The sequence below is a fragment of the Rattus rattus genome, chromosome 2 (assembly GCF_011064425.1).
Source record: "Rattus rattus isolate New Zealand chromosome 2, Rrattus_CSIRO_v1, whole genome shotgun sequence".
NCBI classification, from domain to species: domain Eukaryota; kingdom Metazoa; phylum Chordata; class Mammalia; order Rodentia; family Muridae; genus Rattus; species Rattus rattus.
The window spans coordinates 149,239,918-149,259,032 of NC_046155.1; the positions used below are offsets into that span (position 1 = coordinate 149,239,918).

Below are 19,115 nucleotides of genomic sequence, written 5' to 3' on the forward strand. Positions count from 1 at the left end.
AACTTTCCTTGTATCAGTAGGACCAACTGCTACTCATTTCCTGGGAGTATAATCCAGCAGAAATGTCCACATCAGTACCCTTGAACTCTCTTCATCTTGTATATCACCATGGTTGCATAGGCAGAGCTCTTCAGTGTTCCTGGATCACATGTGATTCCTGGGATTAAAGTGGTAGCTTCAGGTACAAGCAGAAGCGGGGGAAGTGAGCATGGGGCCATACTGAGACTCCTCACAGATTCAAGGCAGCAGGAAAACATGGCACTGCTGTGTCCAGACCTATATTACCCAATGATGCTGAACAGAAAAGGGGCTGAAAGGTAAAATACCATCACTTAAGCAGTGGGGCTGTGATGTCGTCTTTCCTTTTCATGTCTAGGATTTTCAAATGCTGTTGAACTGAACAGACTTTTAAAGTGTTTCTTTCATTTTGTGAGATTATTTGTGTATTGTGGTCTAAAGTAAACTCTTTAGTTGAACATTTTTGGGGGTGAGAATTACTCTCCTTACTCCCAGTATCAAGGACCATCTTATCTCCATCAAGCTGTGGTGAGGGGTTAGGGTTTGAATAAGGCCCTGGCCTCTTCAATGCAGAGAGCTAAGACAGTGACTGTATTTGCACTGTTTGAGGGCCTCTTGAAGCCCTCACATAGGGTTAGGTCCCTCTGAATAGTGGAGCAGTCCAGAAACTGCTTAATCTCATAGGAGCAAGGCCCCATTTGCATGGGGTGAGAGTCGGGAAAGGCAGAGGGCCTGCTGGACTGCAGGCTGGGCAGGCTCTGAGCTTTCTCCACTGAAGGCACTGGTCAGGGCACTGCAGATGACAAGTCCTACTCCTGAGCCCACGATTACACCTGCAGTGGCAGTGAAGGCTATCTTAGGAATAAGACTGAGATGGCCTGAAGCGGCAGGTACAGGGGCTGCCACTGAGGGTGGTGGGTGTGTAGGAGGGTGGGCTGTGCAGCTGGATGGCCTGGCAACTGCACTGAGGCTTCCCTGAGCCTTGGCAGTGGTGGGATCAAGGAGGAGCTGAGTAAGCAGTGAGGACCACAGCAGCCACTCAGTGCAGGGGAACTAACATGGCAGCATCCAGAGAGTCAGGTGAAATAGATGTTATTTTGTGAGATTATAAATGTGTCATTTCCCCCTTTCTTTTCTCCCTGGAAACCTTCTTCTATGCCTTTTTTTGTTCTCTCAAAATCACGACATCTTTTGTCATTAACTGTTATTGCATTCATATATGTATATGTGTACGCATGTATATTTCTAAATATAATCTGCTTAGTCTGTGGAATGCTACTTGCATACGTTTTCAGGCTGACCATTTGGTTCTGGGTAACCTAGTGGTGAGCTCTTCTTTCAGGAAAGCTATGTCTCTCGCACTTCGCATTTCTTAGTTGCCTTTGTTTAGAGTGAGACGGACTTCATGAATCTTTCCCTATTCACATTTAACTTAGGCAATATGGAGGAGTGATGTTGAATAATTATTAGTGAAATGAAAATTTCTATTTTCTTTGGAGACTGAGTTGTGTCGTGTGATGTTTTTCTGAAAACTGTCTTGGGAGAGGATGTTTTGCGGAAGCATTCACATGAGAAGGTGTTTGCCTGAGAACAGACACATGGTGCTTTTCTAGAAGCTGCCTGGTCAAAAGAGCATGGGATGTTTTGCTGGAGCACATGCTTGAGACGACATGTGATGTTTGGCAAAAGTATAGTGCACCAGACAGTGAGTGAAGCCAACACACTGGTTGACCTTGCATTGCTTTGCTAATCTTTGCAGACGACTCTGTGACATTGGCTTGCCTTGCCTTCCTCGTGCGCATCACTTCTTGTAACTTTGTAGAAAGAAACTCATCAAAGATCTACTCTCGACATTCTGGCAGCTACTTTAGTGGACTTGGGCCTATTAACAGATCCTCATGGTTTCTTCTGGATTGAACTGGTGTTGCTTATTCGTGAATGGTGTTTGCCAGTGGATTGAACTACCACTGCTGATTCCTGTGAACTGAACTGCTGCTTTCCTGACAACAAACATTGGAATCGCTCCAAAGGACTATTTCTAAACAGGTCCACATCTTCCTTTCCTTTCCACTACTTCCAGTAGGTGGTGGGTTAGAAGGGAGGATAAAGCATTTAATAACCCTTATTAAAAGTAGGCTTTGAAAAATCTATACCTATATATTAGTGTAATAAAAATATTAATTTTACAAAATGAGCTTACCCATGACCTTATGATACACACTCATGTCAAACTTTGATCATAGCTGCCCTTTACTAAATAAATGGGTAAAAAAAACAAAAAAAAAAAACAAAAAAAAACAGGCCTTTCCCAAGTGTTTGAAGAAGAAATCTAAGATGACACGATGTCAAGGAAAAGTCATAAATTGACATTTTTCATCTCAGAAAATTTCTAAAAGAAGTCCCCTGGGCATCGGCAGATTAAAACCTGGAGATTTAGCTGCTGGAACATAGAAGATTAGATCTAAGGAAGGCATGAGGAAACTAGTATGTTAGAGGACATCACTAAAAGCTAAGAAGCTCATGACAAACTTTGCAAAAGCTATTTGCAATATATTCTGAGGAATACTGGACTCTATAAAATGACAAGAAGACTTGACAAATCCAGGTAACGAGTGAAGTGCCCTATTTGTACCTTGGCAAACTACTTTAAAAACACTATTCTACTATAAAAGAAGGAAGAGAAAGAGGCAGAGAGGTAGGGAGGGAAGGAAGGTGTGAGGGAAGGAGGGAGGGAGGGACGGAGGGAGGGAGAGAGATACAGGCAGGTGGGAAGACAAGTGCAAGCGCTAAAATCATTCCTCTAAGTAACTCAAGAGTCTCAGTGCCAGGCATGGGAAACCTCCCTTCAAGTTGTTGATCAGGGTCCAAAAGAGTCCCCAAACCATATAGGTTACTGCCTTTACCAGGGGCTGCCTCCCAGAACTTGAAGGGTCTATACAATTTTGACATATGACTTGGAGGATTCAAACTGGAACTGACCTGGAAGCCTGCTCTCTGAGGACTAGCTGTCAGAATATCAGAACGTACTGTACAAGCTGCCAAACTTACAGAGCTATAACACTTAACACCACAACAATGACCAATCCAGCAAGAAGTCTGATGGTGCAATAGTGACTCATATCTGGGGGTAGCCTTCGGTTGTCTAATTGGATTTAAGACTCACTCAATAGGACAGAACTTGTATATTGCACTGTAAACTTAGCCAACTGCTTGTGGAGAGAGCAGCCCTAGACCAGGAAGAACTTAGTTTTGTTATTTTCCTAAACTAATACAATTTCCTTTTTAAAAATATCTTACTTGTATCAATATGTAATACAACATCTGACATTAATTTTATGGCTTTTAAAGGACTTGAAATGTTGTGACTACTGGAACATACTGCAAGGTCTATTTTAATTTTTTTTACATCAAAGTTCTTTTTGCTATTAATCTTCACATTAATTTTTTTCATAATTGTACATGCAGTTCATACAATCCTTTTTGCTAATTATCACGTCTCCACAATTCTATTCTTTTTTTCTTTTATCAAAAATAGATTTGTTTTCAAACCATATGTTCTGATTAAGGGTTCCACTCTCCCAACTCTTCCTAGATCCTTCCTACCAACTCTCCCATTCAAACACACACTCTTTCTCTTCCTCCCTCCCTCCCTCCCTCCCTCCTCTCTCATAAGAAAACAAACAGGCATCTAAAAAATAACAATAAAATTGGATAAAATAAACCCAAACAAACCAGAGTAGGGCAAAACAAAGAAACACATTAAGTAAAAAGAGTCAATGAAAATGCACAAGAAGCATATACAGATGCACAGACACTCATGTCCACACAAGGAGAAATCTCCCCAGAACACAAAACTAGGAACCATACTATATACCAAAAGACCCATAAGGTTAAATTTAAAAGATTAAAAAGGGTCCAATAAAGCATTATGAAAATATGAGACAAAGAATCTCCAAAAATGCCATTAACTCATTTTGTGTTGACCAACTACTGTTGAAGATGCCCCTTCCAAGATGAATTGTATACCCAGTGAGACTCCAATGGTATACAATTGAAAATGAATTTTTTCTGTTGTGAGCAGTTATCACATTGAGGATGGCTCTGGCCTAGGGATTGGGGATTATATCTACTTCCATTCTCCATGCTGAGACCCCATCTGGGCCAGACCTGTGCATGCTCCCAGAGCCCTTGTGAGTTTTTATGTGTCGCAGTCATACTGAGTTGAGAAAACCTGTTTCTTTAGTGTCTTTCATCCCTTTGGGCTCTGCCTCCTCTTCCACGGGATTCTCTGAGCCTTAAGAAGAGGTATTTGATGCAGACATCCTATTTAGGACTGGATGTTCTAAAGTCGCTCATTCTCTGAACATTGTCCAGCTGTTGGTCTCTGTATTTGTCTCCATCTACTGCCAGAGGAGGTTTCTAGTGTTGGCTGACCAAGGCTCTGATCTACAAATATAGCATAACGTTGTTTGGAGTAATTTTATCGCTACACGGGTAGTTTCAGGCATGGGTTCCATCATATGAAGTGGCCCTTAAATGGAGCCTCTAGTTCCAGAAACTGCTTACATCTAATAAAGTTGTTAGCCAAAGGGGCCCCATGGGAACCAAATGACATAAGCTACTGTGAAGGCCATCGGTTGCTTTCCACAAACTGCTGGTAAAATGTCCTGCTGCTGAAGACAAAACCTATACAACTCATTGGACATGGAGAAGTTGAGCTGGTTCCTACCTAGAACTTTCATCCTAGTCACTAGTGTTCATGGTACTGGAAGGTTCTCTACATGCTACCGAAGGAGAAAATAAACACCAATCCAGATACAAACCCTTGATCTACACTGGTGACTTGCCTATACAATATGCTGGTGGAACAGTTGTTAGCATTTGTGTCTAAGCTCCACCCCATAGTTACCTGGCAAGAGCCAGGTATGTCTGTCTCATTATAAAAGGGGCTGCTTGCCCCCTATCTCTCTTGCTCTCCCTCTGTCCTCTCTTCCCTTACCCCCCTACATTCTCTCCCCTCCCCTCCATATGCTCATGGCCAGCTTCTACTTCTCTACTCTATCCTTCTGCCTTTCTCTGTCTCTACTATCCTTTCAACTCCCCTCCCCATGCTCTGAATATACTCTATTCTATACAATCCCATCTTGTAGCTGGTCCCTCAGGGATGCCTCAGCATGGGCCCTTGGAGGCATCCCATTCCACCACACCTGACTTACATCCACCAAACATATTCCTCCTCTCTCTCTATCTTTATATACATGCAAAGTTTGTGGGAGAAAGCCAATATCTGATTGGATTTAAGGCCCTAAACCAACATACTTTCTAATGGATTTTTAAAAGGAGGTTTTAAGGGGGAAGTCTCAATACTTACCTTATACCTCCCAATAGTGTAGCTGTCATCCCTCATCAAAAAAGCCTTCCCCCACTCACCCCAGCAAGTAGAGGCTTCTACAAAGATATACAGCTAGTCAAATTTCAGAGAACAATGACCATGAGGTGTCTAGCCACAGGGGGTACATCCAGGACACACTCCCTTACCTAAGCCACAGGGAGAAGGAGTGGAACAATTGTAAAAGCCACATGACCAGTATTTGGCTAAAGACAGTATCTTCAGGGTATGATGGGAAAACAGCACCCATGACATCTCGACTGTACTGTTTCTTCAACAGGACCTGCACAGAAATTATAATAGGAGAGGCTATGAATTTGAGGAGGGTGGGAGAAAAGAGGAGGGGCTGGAGAGGGGAGAGGTTGGAGTAGAGATGATAAACTCATGGATAGAATTCTCAAAAGCAAGTTAAAAATAAAGCTGTGCAATACTTAGAGGGTTATGAAAGCTGAGATCCCGAACCGCTGGTGGGAAAATGTCAAGATGCAGGCAAAGGCAAAGCCTTTCTGAGGGAACCTAATAGCAAAGGAAATGGCCACAATAACTGACAGTGGGGATTGTATGAAATTACAAATCACTGGCAGTGGAAAGGTAACTATGAGCTTAGCGAATGAGAAGCCCACTGCATGGAAGGCAAGATTTGGCAAATGTCCACCACACAAGAGGCTAATTCCTAAAATATATAAAAGCCTGACAAAAACTAAACACCAATAAAAATCAAATCTTCCAATCAGCAAATGGGCTAATGAAGTGAACAGACAGGTCTCAACTGAATACAAATGGCCAATAAAGACACGAAGAAAACTTTTCAACATCCTCAGTCATCAGGAGAATACAAGATAAAATTGTTTTGAGATTCTACCTTATGCTAGTAAGAATGGCTATCACCATGACAACAAGTATTTATGAATACATGGGGGAAGTAGATCACTCATTGCTAGAGGGACTGTACACTGGTGCGGCCGCTATGGAATTCAGGGTGGAAGGTCTTCACACAACTGAAAATAGAAATACCACATGATTCAGCTATCCGCCTCTGGGCATATCCCAAAGGAAGAGAAATCCTCCCAGCACAGAGATGCTTGCTTATCCATGTTTACTGCTACACTATAAACAAAAGCAGGAAAATGATGTCGGCCTACATGTCCATCAACAGAAAAAATGATAAAAATATGCATGTAGACAGTAGATTTCTTTCATTGTTTTTTTTTAAGAAAATGAAATCATAACATTTTCAGTAAAGTGCTGGCACTGGAAACCTTAGTAAGCAAAATAACTTGGACCCAGAAAGACAGATAGTAGGTTTTCTCTCTTATGTAGATCTGAAGACCTAATTTTTACACATGGACTGATGTATAGTGAGGCTCTAGTCATAAAATCAGAGAGGGGCCCATGAGGGCAGGAGAAGAAGACAGGATGGAATACAAGTGACAGGAAATCCAAGTGGAGGCTCCAGAGAGGAAGAAGGGGAACACAGTAGAGATGTCAGGACAAGGGAGTGTCACGGGGAAGGGTCATCAAAAAAGCAATGTGTCAAACACCATAAGGAAGGCTATCACTTTGTATGTTAATTAAACAGAACACACAAAAAATAAAAGAGTTAGAAAAATATTAATCAATATAATGGAGAAGTTGCATGTTACATTTAAAACTTAGAACACCCAATTCTTCAGAGAAACGGTGTTCTAAATATTTGCCAGAAATGTGGCCACCATGCAACAATAGTTCAAGATGTCTGAAAATCCCCTATATTTATAAGCACTTTTTAAACAAAATTATTAAGCTAACTTTATGCAGCAGTATCTAAGAAGTTCCTGTTACAGCCCCAGCCTCTTAATAGACCTGACTTTAAATATAGCTGCACAGAAACACAGGGCCAAATTGGCTACTACTCCAATTCCCACTACTTGCTGTTCATTTAACATCAGTCTAGGCCATTATGAATGCCCTTAAACAGCTAGTTCACTTTGGCTGTTACAGCTTCACTGATCTGGTCACTTTTTCAATGACTGAGGCAAATTCCTACAGCAAGGATTCTTGTTTCTACCTCAGCTTCCCCACTCAACAGTTGTCTCATAGTAGGCAGTTTGTGTCAATAAGCTACAAGATGTTTCCTTTCTCGGCTTTGGCTTTTATACCCATTCATTATTGCACCATATGCAAATGAGCTCAGAGCTGAGCTGATCTCCTATACTGGCTGAAAGCTCTCTTGTTGCACCATCTCAACACTCCTTATCATTCCTCCATCAGACTTTCATATAAGCCCTAAGGGTGGGGAGGGGGGAGAGAATCCTGACTGAAAATCTTCAACCAGGAAGACAACTTTATATCTATCCTTTGTTTTAAAACTCTTCTTTCAATGACTAATCTTTTGATTTTATTTTGAGAAAGAGGAGGTAGGGTGTCAGCAGGGATAAGGAGGACCTAAGTAGGGGCTAAATTATAGCTAATTAAGGACAAAGAGTGATGCTGTTAACACCGAGAGCTGCTCAGAAGGAGGAAGGGCAAGTCCTGCTTTCTATGTCCTCTAAGGGTTGAGTTGAGACAAATATAATGATATTTAGGCTCCAGGACTCAACAGTGGCAATATTCACATACTAATAAACCATAAAACGATTTCTGTTTTGTCCATGCCCAACAGGTGTTTTAATTATACCTGTTGATAATTGCATGGTATGCAAACGCATGTATACTTTATGAGATTTCAGGAACTGTCTAGAAGCAAAGACTTTCATGCTGCTCAGATAGAATCTATATCCTTCCTGTCAGGGTGAGTTTATATGAAGTCTCTATGCTTCCAAACCCTGATCTGTGGAGAGGAACCTTTCCACATCCCCCATAGGATTGAGAACAAAGTAAAACAGCTAAACATGGCACCTGGTATCTGGGACACAGTATAAAGGTATGACTCATAGTAGTTTCTCTTACTTCAATCACTACTTCCCATAACCAAAGCAAGTTTCTCCTAGAGTAATTTCTTTGATGGTACATGCACATATACCAGGTTGGAAAAGGTATCCATAATGAAAGGGGGAACAAATATCATATATGAGAAACATTTCCAAAAGGCCCATCATATGATGCAGTGTTCACTGAAGCCAAGTGGGGCTCTGCAGCCAGCCATGTTCATCTCTAAGCTCTTACTCCTAATTATTCCATGGAATACACAGAGGTCTTAACATCTCTGGCCTCACTTTACACAGTCTTAACTTTTTCAGGCAAAAAAATGTTGCTGGGTTTATAAACAAGGGAAAAATTTCCCTCATTGTTCTGGATACTGGAAGTCCAAGGCTAGAATGATGGCAGATCTCGTGTTTCATGAAGACAACCCTTTTGTTTTGTTTTATTCAGAGATGGCGACTTTTTGCAGTCTCCTCACATGACACAGGTCTATGCTACCTTTATGGAGCATCAGCTATAAGAATACAAATTCCACTTATGAATATGCTGCCCTATGACTTTATTACTTTCTGTCATGGTCTGGGTATGGAAAATACCTAAAGGGTCACTTAGTGAAGGCACAACCCCCAGCACAGTGGTCAAAGGGGAGGTTTTTATAGTTTTGGATCATGGCAGCTTTAACTTAATCAATAAATCAATCTACTCATGAAATCATAACGGAATAAACTAATAGGCAGAAGGAGGGGCCTGGCTGGAAGAATGGGTCATTGCGGCACAACGCTGTTTCCTTAAGCTGTTTCTCTTGGGATTTGACAAAATGATGATAAGTCTCTCTCTCTCTCTCTCTCTCTCTCTCTCTCTCTCTCTCTCTCTCTCTCTCTCTCTCTCTCATACACACTCCCCAACAGACTCACTTTTTAATACCATTATATTGTTGATTAGATTTTAACATACAAGTTCGACTGGTTCAGATAGTCAGACAGTGGGACTCACCTATAAAATAATAAAAGTTATTGCCACTTTATAAAACTCAAATAGAACAATATGCTAAATGGTTGGTACACAGTAGATGCTCAGTCAACGTGATGGCTTCAGAAAATATTGTAGAATCTGCTTTTAGAAAGGATTCCAGGATTCCATATTGTAAAGAATATGTTAGGAACAGCCTAGATTTTTGCCTAGAGAGTGTTTATGACTGTATAGCAATGCTCTACTTCAGAGGGTGTTAAAAGAGGATCATAGCTCCACAGCAAAATCTTGTTAGTATTTATGTAAAAGTATATAGAGACTATATATTTGATTTTATGTAAATATAAAAAATAATTCTCAAAATGCATGCACCTTCAATGCCATAACCCACAGGGCCATGTGAGCTAAAGATTGTACTTCCTTTTCCAGCTCAGAAAAAATACACATTTTCCTTAAAAAGTAACTAAAACCTGTCCATCAGCACAAACTAACTAAATAATCTTAAAGAAATATATTCCCAGTGGATTGAGCTGTCTCCTCGCTCCAATATAATTTTATAACATTTAGTTTACAAAAATTGACTGAAGAGATATTTAGTATATTGCTTTGCAATGCAACATTTAATTTTATAGCAGGGAAATGTGTTTCTTTTTAACAAATCTATCAGCTGATAGCGCCAATGAGTGGCTCCAGAGTCATTAAGCCCTGTGTGAGAAGCTGGGAGAGCTACAGATTCTGTTACTGAAACACACATATTAATTTTCAGCTCATAAAATCACGGCATGGGTTCCTTGCCCAATGTCTGCAGCCCATGTACACTGAAGTCTGAAATGAGAGCTCAGTCAACTCAAATAAGGGATTTTACTCAAATTAAAACCTTTCCAGAGATTCTCAAAGCCTATTAAATGCAGATGAAAATGTTTCATGCACATTGAGGATTTGCAGTATCTGCTGCTGTTACCTTTCTTGCCTCCTCCTCACCCAATTCAACACACACAGTCCTTCCTGCTTCTGAAGGTGCTTACAGGCTATGTTACCATCATCCGATTAAGGGTAAGCATTCTAAGCAACTGTCCTACATTAAGTTCCTATACTAAGACATCAGTCCCCAGGATAATTAGAAGGAATGCTGGCTGATTCTGACACCTGTGCTTAATTTATGACTATTTTCCTGGAAACACTGAATGAGGTTAAGTTTAAAATCATGCATGCCATGATACCCTACATTCTTTCATAGTGTGGACTATGGTCTTATTTGAAATCACATATGTTTATGTACACTACACTGTACATAAGAAATGGGCAGAAGCTAGGCATTGTGTCATAACCTCAAGTTATCTGTACTCAATGTTTTCTCCAATATCTGGCATAACAGTTACCTGGGGACGACTTGCTGATTGGAGCCTATGTTATTATACGAACAAATACGAAATACCAATGTTGTGGTGTAATTATAAGCATGTCTGGACACTAGTCTATATTGAATCTTAATACACATATGTAGGGTCTAAAAGCTCTGAATTTGAACTTCAGCTCTGCTATTACTAGTTTTATAAAGACATGAAAAGTCTTGACTCTGTGCTGGATAGCTCTCTTTGTCTCTGTCTCTCTGTCTCTCTCTCTCCTTTCCCCTCTTTCTCCCTCTTCCCCCTCTCCTGTCCTGCTCATATTTATGTTAAAATATTTTCTTAATGAGTGCCAAATCTGCTTCAGAAAACTATAAGCAATATTCAAATACGAGTTAGTCAGAGATCAAAGTTGGTTCTTTCCACGGAAGACTAATACCTTCTAAACACTCCCAATCCAATCAAATTATGAAGGGCTGAAGGCCAATTGTTTCTGAAGAAGCATTCGTCTGCACATAATCTCTAGTCTTATTGCTGAGATAGACTTTGAGTGATGACTAGAAGGAAGGTCAAATGCGTCTAAAATCGCTGTGAGAATGATGGACAGCCTTGTTCACACCAGGAAATGAGCCCGTGAAGTAATTTTTAGGCTTTTCAAGAGGTAGCATTTAAAGGGCTAAAGACATTTCTGTAGTTTGGACTGGAATCAAAAAATGGTCCTGCTAATTGGCTTACTACATGACCTTGAGAATATTTACCTTCAGTAAAATGGGGGTACTACAGTAGTGTTACAGAACTGAGGTGAAACTCAAACAGAAGCTTACAGTGTCTAATGTGATATTTAAGCTAACACCCAGGAACGTTCTTTTCTTTCAAGGCATTTTAGGACCTACTTGTTCTAAAATCCTTTTTGCTTTGATAAGATTCCTGTACAGTGACATCAACCCCATAGGATGATCAAGGCGAACCTGTTAGACATACTGTGCCTAAGAGGTTCAAGGAGGAAATTAAGCCCTTTACTGTGTGTATAATTAGAAATAATATCAGCGGCTTAGGATGCTGTCATAAGACAGTGCTGTAGAATGACTTCCTATTGCTAGATAAATTTCAAAGGATGTTTGAGAGCCTGCTAGGGAACTGGAGAAGAGGGAGAAATGAAATTAGATGCTTAGAGGAAGTAAAGAAGAAAATACAGCTCAATGATCCCTGGGAAGACATCCTCCTAGAACTAACTCACCGTAATCTTGTAATTGAATCGGTGTACTATGCAGTAAGAAAATCTGAGCCAGTTGCTACCCCACAGAGAAAGCAGATGCTCCTCCCACACCTGTTTGTTCATGAAGTCTAAGAGATTCAAGGTCATAGAGGCCATAGACATTTCCACATCCTCGTTGTCTATTAGTATTCTCAGGGGGAAACTTTGAGGCTTAATCTCCTCTCATTATCTGCAGCTTAATTTGGTGGTATCTCGGCTCAGACACCAGGTTTCAAATCTGCCTTGTTTAATTTAGTGCATATTCTATGTGTCAACACGCGGTCTTTAATAACTTCCTAGCAGGATGAACTGTGCTCTTCTTGTCATGCCTATACTTTCTGTAACGCTTCACAATACACTCAGGGGTGTACTGATGGACAGAGGCATCCAATGACTCACTAAAATCATCTGATGGTCAGCATCAAAGCCAATGTCCTAGCCCAGAGCTATATAACTTCACACAGTCTCTGCATAATAACACTTCCTTAGAAGTTTGTCTCATTTAGGCTTTGCACATAGTCCATCCTCTAACATGACAAATGGTTCAATGTTTTGGGGATGACATAAGACTAGGGAATGATACCCCATAACTTTAACGAATTCTGAGCATAAGATGAACTTAGTTTCATTCTCTTCAATGAAAGCTTTATTTCGTTTATTATTGAAGTGTAGTTGAATTTTCTTCCTTAAAATGGAGACTCACAATTGAGCACCTTCTTAAAAGAATGCGCCCAATTTAGAAGAAGCCTGGGAGATGTGTCTCTACCCTTCACTGTGGCACAGATCACAGAACCTGACCAGGGTTCACTTCCAAGGACACAGATCACCGCACCCAGCATAATGTTGCATATTTAGAACTAAGAGTCTAGGAAGAAACCAGTATGTGGTGGATTTAAAGTTATACACATTGGGAAGCAGAACTCTTACTGTGGAGAGGGAGTCTTCCAGGTATGTGTGCCTATAGATTTTGATGTGTTTGTGTGGTTGTGACTCTGTAGAATAATAATATAAGAAACCATGTCCTTCTTTTTCTTGTTATCTGACGTTTCTTTTACCTAACAATAGCACCAATTTTATAAGTAAATACTTAATACAGGCAGCTTTCTTTCTTCTTTCTCTCTTTCTCCTTCCTTCCTTCTCTTCCTTCCTCTCCTTCTTGTAAATATTTGGAAGTGAACCCAGGACCTCATGCATGATAAGCAAATGTTCCTACCACTGAGATACATTCCCAGCCCAAATGCTTATATTTACATCAATACATGGCACATTCCAAATATGTATGTATTGATTTAAATATAAGCATTTGGGCTTGTATGTAAGCATATAAGCATGTATAACCCATGTATACCTACCATGTGTTAGGTATACATGGGTTGAAATGTTATAATTTATCCATAGTAGATTAGACACCATCTTCTGGTAGTCATTAGAACGCTTTCAAATTTCATTACCCAATGAGTTGTCAATAGAACATCCATGACATCATCCATACCAACATAGTGTCCCTTGACTCCAAATCAACACATACCCAGGGAAGCCTTAATGCAGACCATGGTTAACAGTGTCAATTTAAAAGAAAACAAATCAGTGTGTAAGTAAATAGAAAGTCAAAAAAGAATATGCACTCTGTAGAATAAAGCTATGATTATGGAAACTTAATCCTATTCGGGTCGTGGAATAGACTCAGCCCTCTTTTGTGTCAGCTAATCTTGGCTCCTGTTGCCCTGTGTCATTACATGCTATGGTCATGATGGCAATGCTAGGAAATAGCATCATGGTTGAGGAAAGAAAGCCTTCTGAAGGTTACAACAGGAAGAAATAGTTCTCCTCTTCCACCCATGGTGTGATAGGCTTGCACTCATAACTTCAGATAGCTTCTTAGAACTTCCTTGTCTCTGTGTCTGGCATGAACCCAGAGGCTGTGTACAACTGTCAGGAATAAGAGTGTGTGTGTCCTCCGTGACTAGGCAAAGTTGATGGGAGTTTTATCTAAATAAAGGTCACTTAAAGGAAAAAACCGAACCAGCACATTCTAAAGGAAAAATTGTTCTCAGATTACACAAGAAAGGAAATAAAAACATTAGCATACCACAGTTAGTTCACAATCTCCCTGTACACAAAGAAGGAGAAATGGGTGCTTCCTGAACATTCCATGGTTGCTAAGATTGTTTTTCAGAAAGGAGCTTATGAGGCCATTAACAAGCATTTAACTACTTTGTTCACTTTATTCTTTGATATTTTTTCAGACCCACTTCCTGACATGACTTATTGAATATGTCTTTATTCCCCAAGATGGTTCACTAAATCAATCCAGGTTTATGGATGAAATGAGCCATCTTCTTGGTGGATTGACTGACAGGTCCAATGAATTGATTTGTGGCTTCAGTCTATTGACAGGTTGGCTTGACTGAAAACAAAATTTTGCATATGCAGAATTTCTAAGGGTTTTGCATAAATGCCAGATTGCAACAGGAAAAAGACCCAAAAGCAGCAGCAGGTGTCTCCGACAAGCATCAGCTCAACCCACCAGTAATAACAGTACAAAATAAAAAGTGGCCACACTGACACGCAGAATCCAGAAAACAATCTTGCATACCCATCGACCCAGGAGTGCACTCTAAAAATGACTTCTCTGGGAAACAACCCATTAAAATGAAAAATAAAATCAGTGCACTAAGACATTTGCTACATCAATAAATATGATTTTTAAAAAGTTGACTCTTAAATGTCCAAAAGTGTTTAAAATGTTAAGGAATCATTGAAATTCAGTAATAGGCAGCTGCTTTTAAAATAATCCTCATGGATGGTGTTGGCACATGTGTTTGTACTTGGGAGGCAAAGGTAGTTGTAACTCTGTGAGTTTGAGGCCAGCCTGATCTATAGAGCTAGTTTCAAAAGAGTCAGGAATACACAGAGAAAACCCGTCTTGGTGAAAAAAAGAATTCTCATAAATATTTCTAAGAATGTCATAATAAATAAAGTCTACTTATCTAGATAGTCTGTATTCAGAAAACCACCCACAGTATGGTTCCCATGGTTTCCTGAGTCTTCCTTCTGTCCTTCTGTTCATTGTATACTTTTAACATGTTTTTATATACTGCTGCATTTAGCTTTCTGGAATAGCAATTGTGATTAATGTGGGTGCTTCTGTGCCTGCCACCTCTCAGGCATCAAATGGAGCTGTAAGCACCCTCAGAATCTATGTGCTTCTCGAGTCTTTTACAGTATATGCAATCCTATGAATAGCAGATTTTTACTGCTAAATTCAATTTAAAACCCAATTACCATAAATGAGGACTAGAGCACATCTGCACACTTTTCTCCCTGTGCTCAGGATAAGACAAACAAACAAACAAAATATATCATTTCTTGTTCCTTTGATGTTTCTTGTCATCTCACAAGGGAAATGGACCTATATATTTAAGCATAAACTTAAATATTGTATCATTACAACAGGCTAAGGATGCCCTCTGAAAACCAATCACGGCTACACTAGAATTATTGTCCTCTGGTATGTGTTGCGGATAGAGGCGGCTTCTGGTGACCACTTCAGACACTGCATTACATAGAACATATGCACTTTCCATGGTGCATCTCACCCACTGTCCCATTGTTCTCCCTCTTAATTCTTCTTAATTCTTCCCATAAGTGAAACGCTTATGAGACTAGCACAAGCAGCCAATGTTTTCCTGTCCTACATATACCACATTCTCATACCTGCAAGTGTTACTCATGACCTTTCTGACCTCCTTAAAAGTCTATGCTGGGAAATAGGTAGGCTAACCAGAGTTTTGTTTCTTCCTTCTCACCTCCAAATTCACTGCTCTAAACTCATTCCTAGCTATGAAGCAGACCAGGGCTGCTGCCTCTCTTCCTGCTGTTTCCCATCTTCACTCTATCACACAGATCTTTCCCCTCCAAACCTCCTTCCTCCCCACTCATTGCTTTATCCCAGTCTCCAAATCCATCAGGCATTCCCTGGGAACCCACAGGTCACTCTGGACAGGGGAGCAGGTGGCCTAACATCAGAGATTTTCTTCTCCCTTCTTTTCTATAAATCCAATCACTCAGTTTCACACCAATCTCTTTGGAAGACCGCCTGCTACCCTCTCCCACTCCTTTCTGCTCCCATCTCCAGTAAATCATACAGATCTTTGCCTCTGAACCTCCCACTTACTCATCCTGTTAGCCCAGCACTAAGACCAGCAGGCAATCCCTGGGGACCTGAGCCATGCCTGCTAGAGAGGCAAGTAAGTTAGTGAAGCAGGAAGGTAAACTTGAGATCTTCACTCTCCCCCTTTCTTCCATATCCAATCCCACAGTCTCATTCCTAGCTCTGTAGCAAACCACCTATTGTGGCCTCTCCTTTCTATCTCTCCCTAGCTCCAGGAGATTAATCAGATCTTGATGTACAATTTGCTTTCCTCCCACCTATGAAGCACCCCCTCAAATTTCCCCCTCCTAGCCTATGCCCCTTCCTAAATGCCAGCTCCTGACACCAGAAACACATTTGACCTAGAACCCCCATGGGACACACCCAGCAGGATCTCAGACAAGTTCCAAGGCAACACATAGCCACCATATCCTACAATGCCAAGCAACCAGAGCTTCCAGGGACTACACATGGATTGACCCTGGGCTCCAACCTCATAGGTAGCAATGAATAGACTAGTAAGAGCACCAGTGGAAGGGGAAGCCCTTGGTCCTGCCAAGACTGAACCCCAGTGAATGTGATTGTTGGGGGGAGGGTGGTAATGGGAGGAGGATGGGGAGGGGAAACCCACATAGAAGGGGAGGGGGAGATTGGCTTGGAAACCGGGAAGGGGAATAACAATCGAAATGTAAATTAGAAATACTCAAGTTAATAAAGATAAAAAAAAAAAAAAGAAAGAAACCAAGGAACAAAATACTCTCCCAACCAAGAGACTACCAGATATCAGCACCTAGAATCGCAATCTTGGTAAACTCAGACACCTACACATTAGCATAAAAACATAATCAATAACAGCCAAGACACAATGTCCCCACTAGAGCCCAACAACCTACCACAGCGGACCCTGAGTACTTCAACGTATCTGAAGCATGAGACAAAGACTTGAAGTAGCCTTTATGGATATGATACATGTCCTTAAAGAGGAAATAATAATTTAGGAAATGATGAAAACATGAACGAAGCATTGAAGGAAATTAATAAAACAGTTCCAGGTCTGAAACAAGAAACAGAATGAAGACAATCCAACCTGAGGGAAAACTAGAAACAAAAAAAAAAATTAGAATCGTGAACAGGCTAGCCTTGCCAACAGAATACAAGAGAGTGGAGAGAGATTCTCGGGCACTGAGGAAATGATAAAAAGAAATGGATACCTTGATCAAATAAAAAAAAAAATCGTGCCACCAAATGTCCAGGAAATCTGGGACACTATGAATGAAAGGTCAAATCTCAGAAAAATAGAACAGACACAAACAAAAGGGAGGAAAATGTCCCTTCACTGAAGAAAGAGGTACCCATCAAGGATCGAGAAGCACGCAAAACACCAAATAGACTGGCCTAAAATAAAAATTTCCTTCAGCACATAATATTCAAACACAATGTTCAGAAAAATAAAGGGCATCAAAAGCTCCAAAGAAAAAGATCAGGTATAAAGACGGACCTCTTAGAATTCCACCCAACTTTTCAATGGAGACTCTGTAAGGCAGCAGGGCTCGGCCAGACGTGCGGCAGACTCCAAAAGACCATACACGCCAGCTCACGCTGCCACAACCAGCAACGTTTTCAATCACCATCTACAGTGATGCACCAAACCCAAGGGCACAAAAGTTCCTAAAAGAAACCACCAGTTCTTCCAGTCCTTTCTCTGAGTCCTTCCACGAGGGTCCCGTTCTCAGTGCAGTGTTTTGCTGCTGGCATTTGCCTATGTATTTGCCATGTTCTGGCTGTGTCTCTCAGGAGAGATCTGAACAACAATGCCAGCCAACCAGAGCTTCCAGGGACTAAGCCACTACCCAAAGACTATACATGGACTGACCCTGGACTCTGACCTCATAGGTAGCAATGAATATCCTAGTAAGAGCACCAGTGGAAGGGGAAGCCCTGGGTCCTGCCAAGACTGAACCCCCAGTGAACATGATTGTTGCGGGCAGGGCGGTAATGGGGGGAGGATGGGGAGGGGAACACCCATTTAGAAGGGGAGGGAGAGGGGTTAGGGGGATGTTGGCCTGGAAACCAGGAAAGGTAATTGTAAATAAGAAACACCCAATTTAATAAAGATGGAGAAAAAAAAAAAAAGAAAGAAACCACTAGTGCATAAACCACATATTGACCTTCATCCTCTGACAGTGGGAGACTTCCATACTCATTCTCACCAATAGGAAGATCATCCAGATAAACTTATCAGAAAAATGTTGGAGCTAACCGATGACATAAACTAAATAGATCTAACATATATTTATAGAGCATTTCACCCAGACAGAAAAGAATGTACCTTCTTCTTAGAACCTCATGTACTTCAAAATTGACACAAGCTGTCTAAACAAATACGAGAAAATTGAAATAGCACTCTGTGTCCCATCTGACCATCATGGCTTAAAGTAGAATGTCAACAACAGTAGAAACAGAAGTTTTACAAACTCGTGCAAACTTAAATACTCACTCTGAATAAAAAACAGGCAAGCACAAAAATTAAAAAAGAACTGACAGAATTTTTGTACTAGAATGCAAATGAATACACAACATATTCAAACATATGAGACATCATAAATGAAGTTCTAGGTGGCAAATTAATAGCACTAAGTGCTTACATTAAAAAAAAATGGAGAGCTCTCATACTAGTAACTTAACAAAACATCTGAAATCTCCAGAACAAAAAGACAAAAAACACACTTTTTATGAAAAGACAGCAAGAAATAATAAAATTTGGGGCTGGAATTAATACAAAGAAATGCAAGGAATCAATGAAACAAAGATTTTTTTTATGAAATAAAAAATGTTGGTTCTTTGAGAAACCCAATAATATTGACAAGCCCATAGCCAAATTAACTAAAGGCAGAGAAAAAAAATCAAAAATTGAAAGCTCTTAAAAACATATTTTAAAAACATGTACTCCACCAAATTGGAGAATCTAGACTAAATAGAATATTTTGATATATACCACTTAACACAATTATCAAGATGATACAAACAATATAAACAGACCTCTGACTCCTAGTAAAATAAAAGCAGTAATTAAAAGTTTCCCAA

At 40.4% G+C, this 19,115-nt stretch overlaps 1 pseudogene; it reads right to left on the minus strand.

Moving 5' to 3' along the window:
* Positions 1 to 582: 582 nt before the first annotated feature.
* Positions 583 to 17,002, minus strand: LOC116893294 (annotated as a pseudogene).
* Positions 17,003 to 19,115: the final 2,113 nt, after the last annotated feature.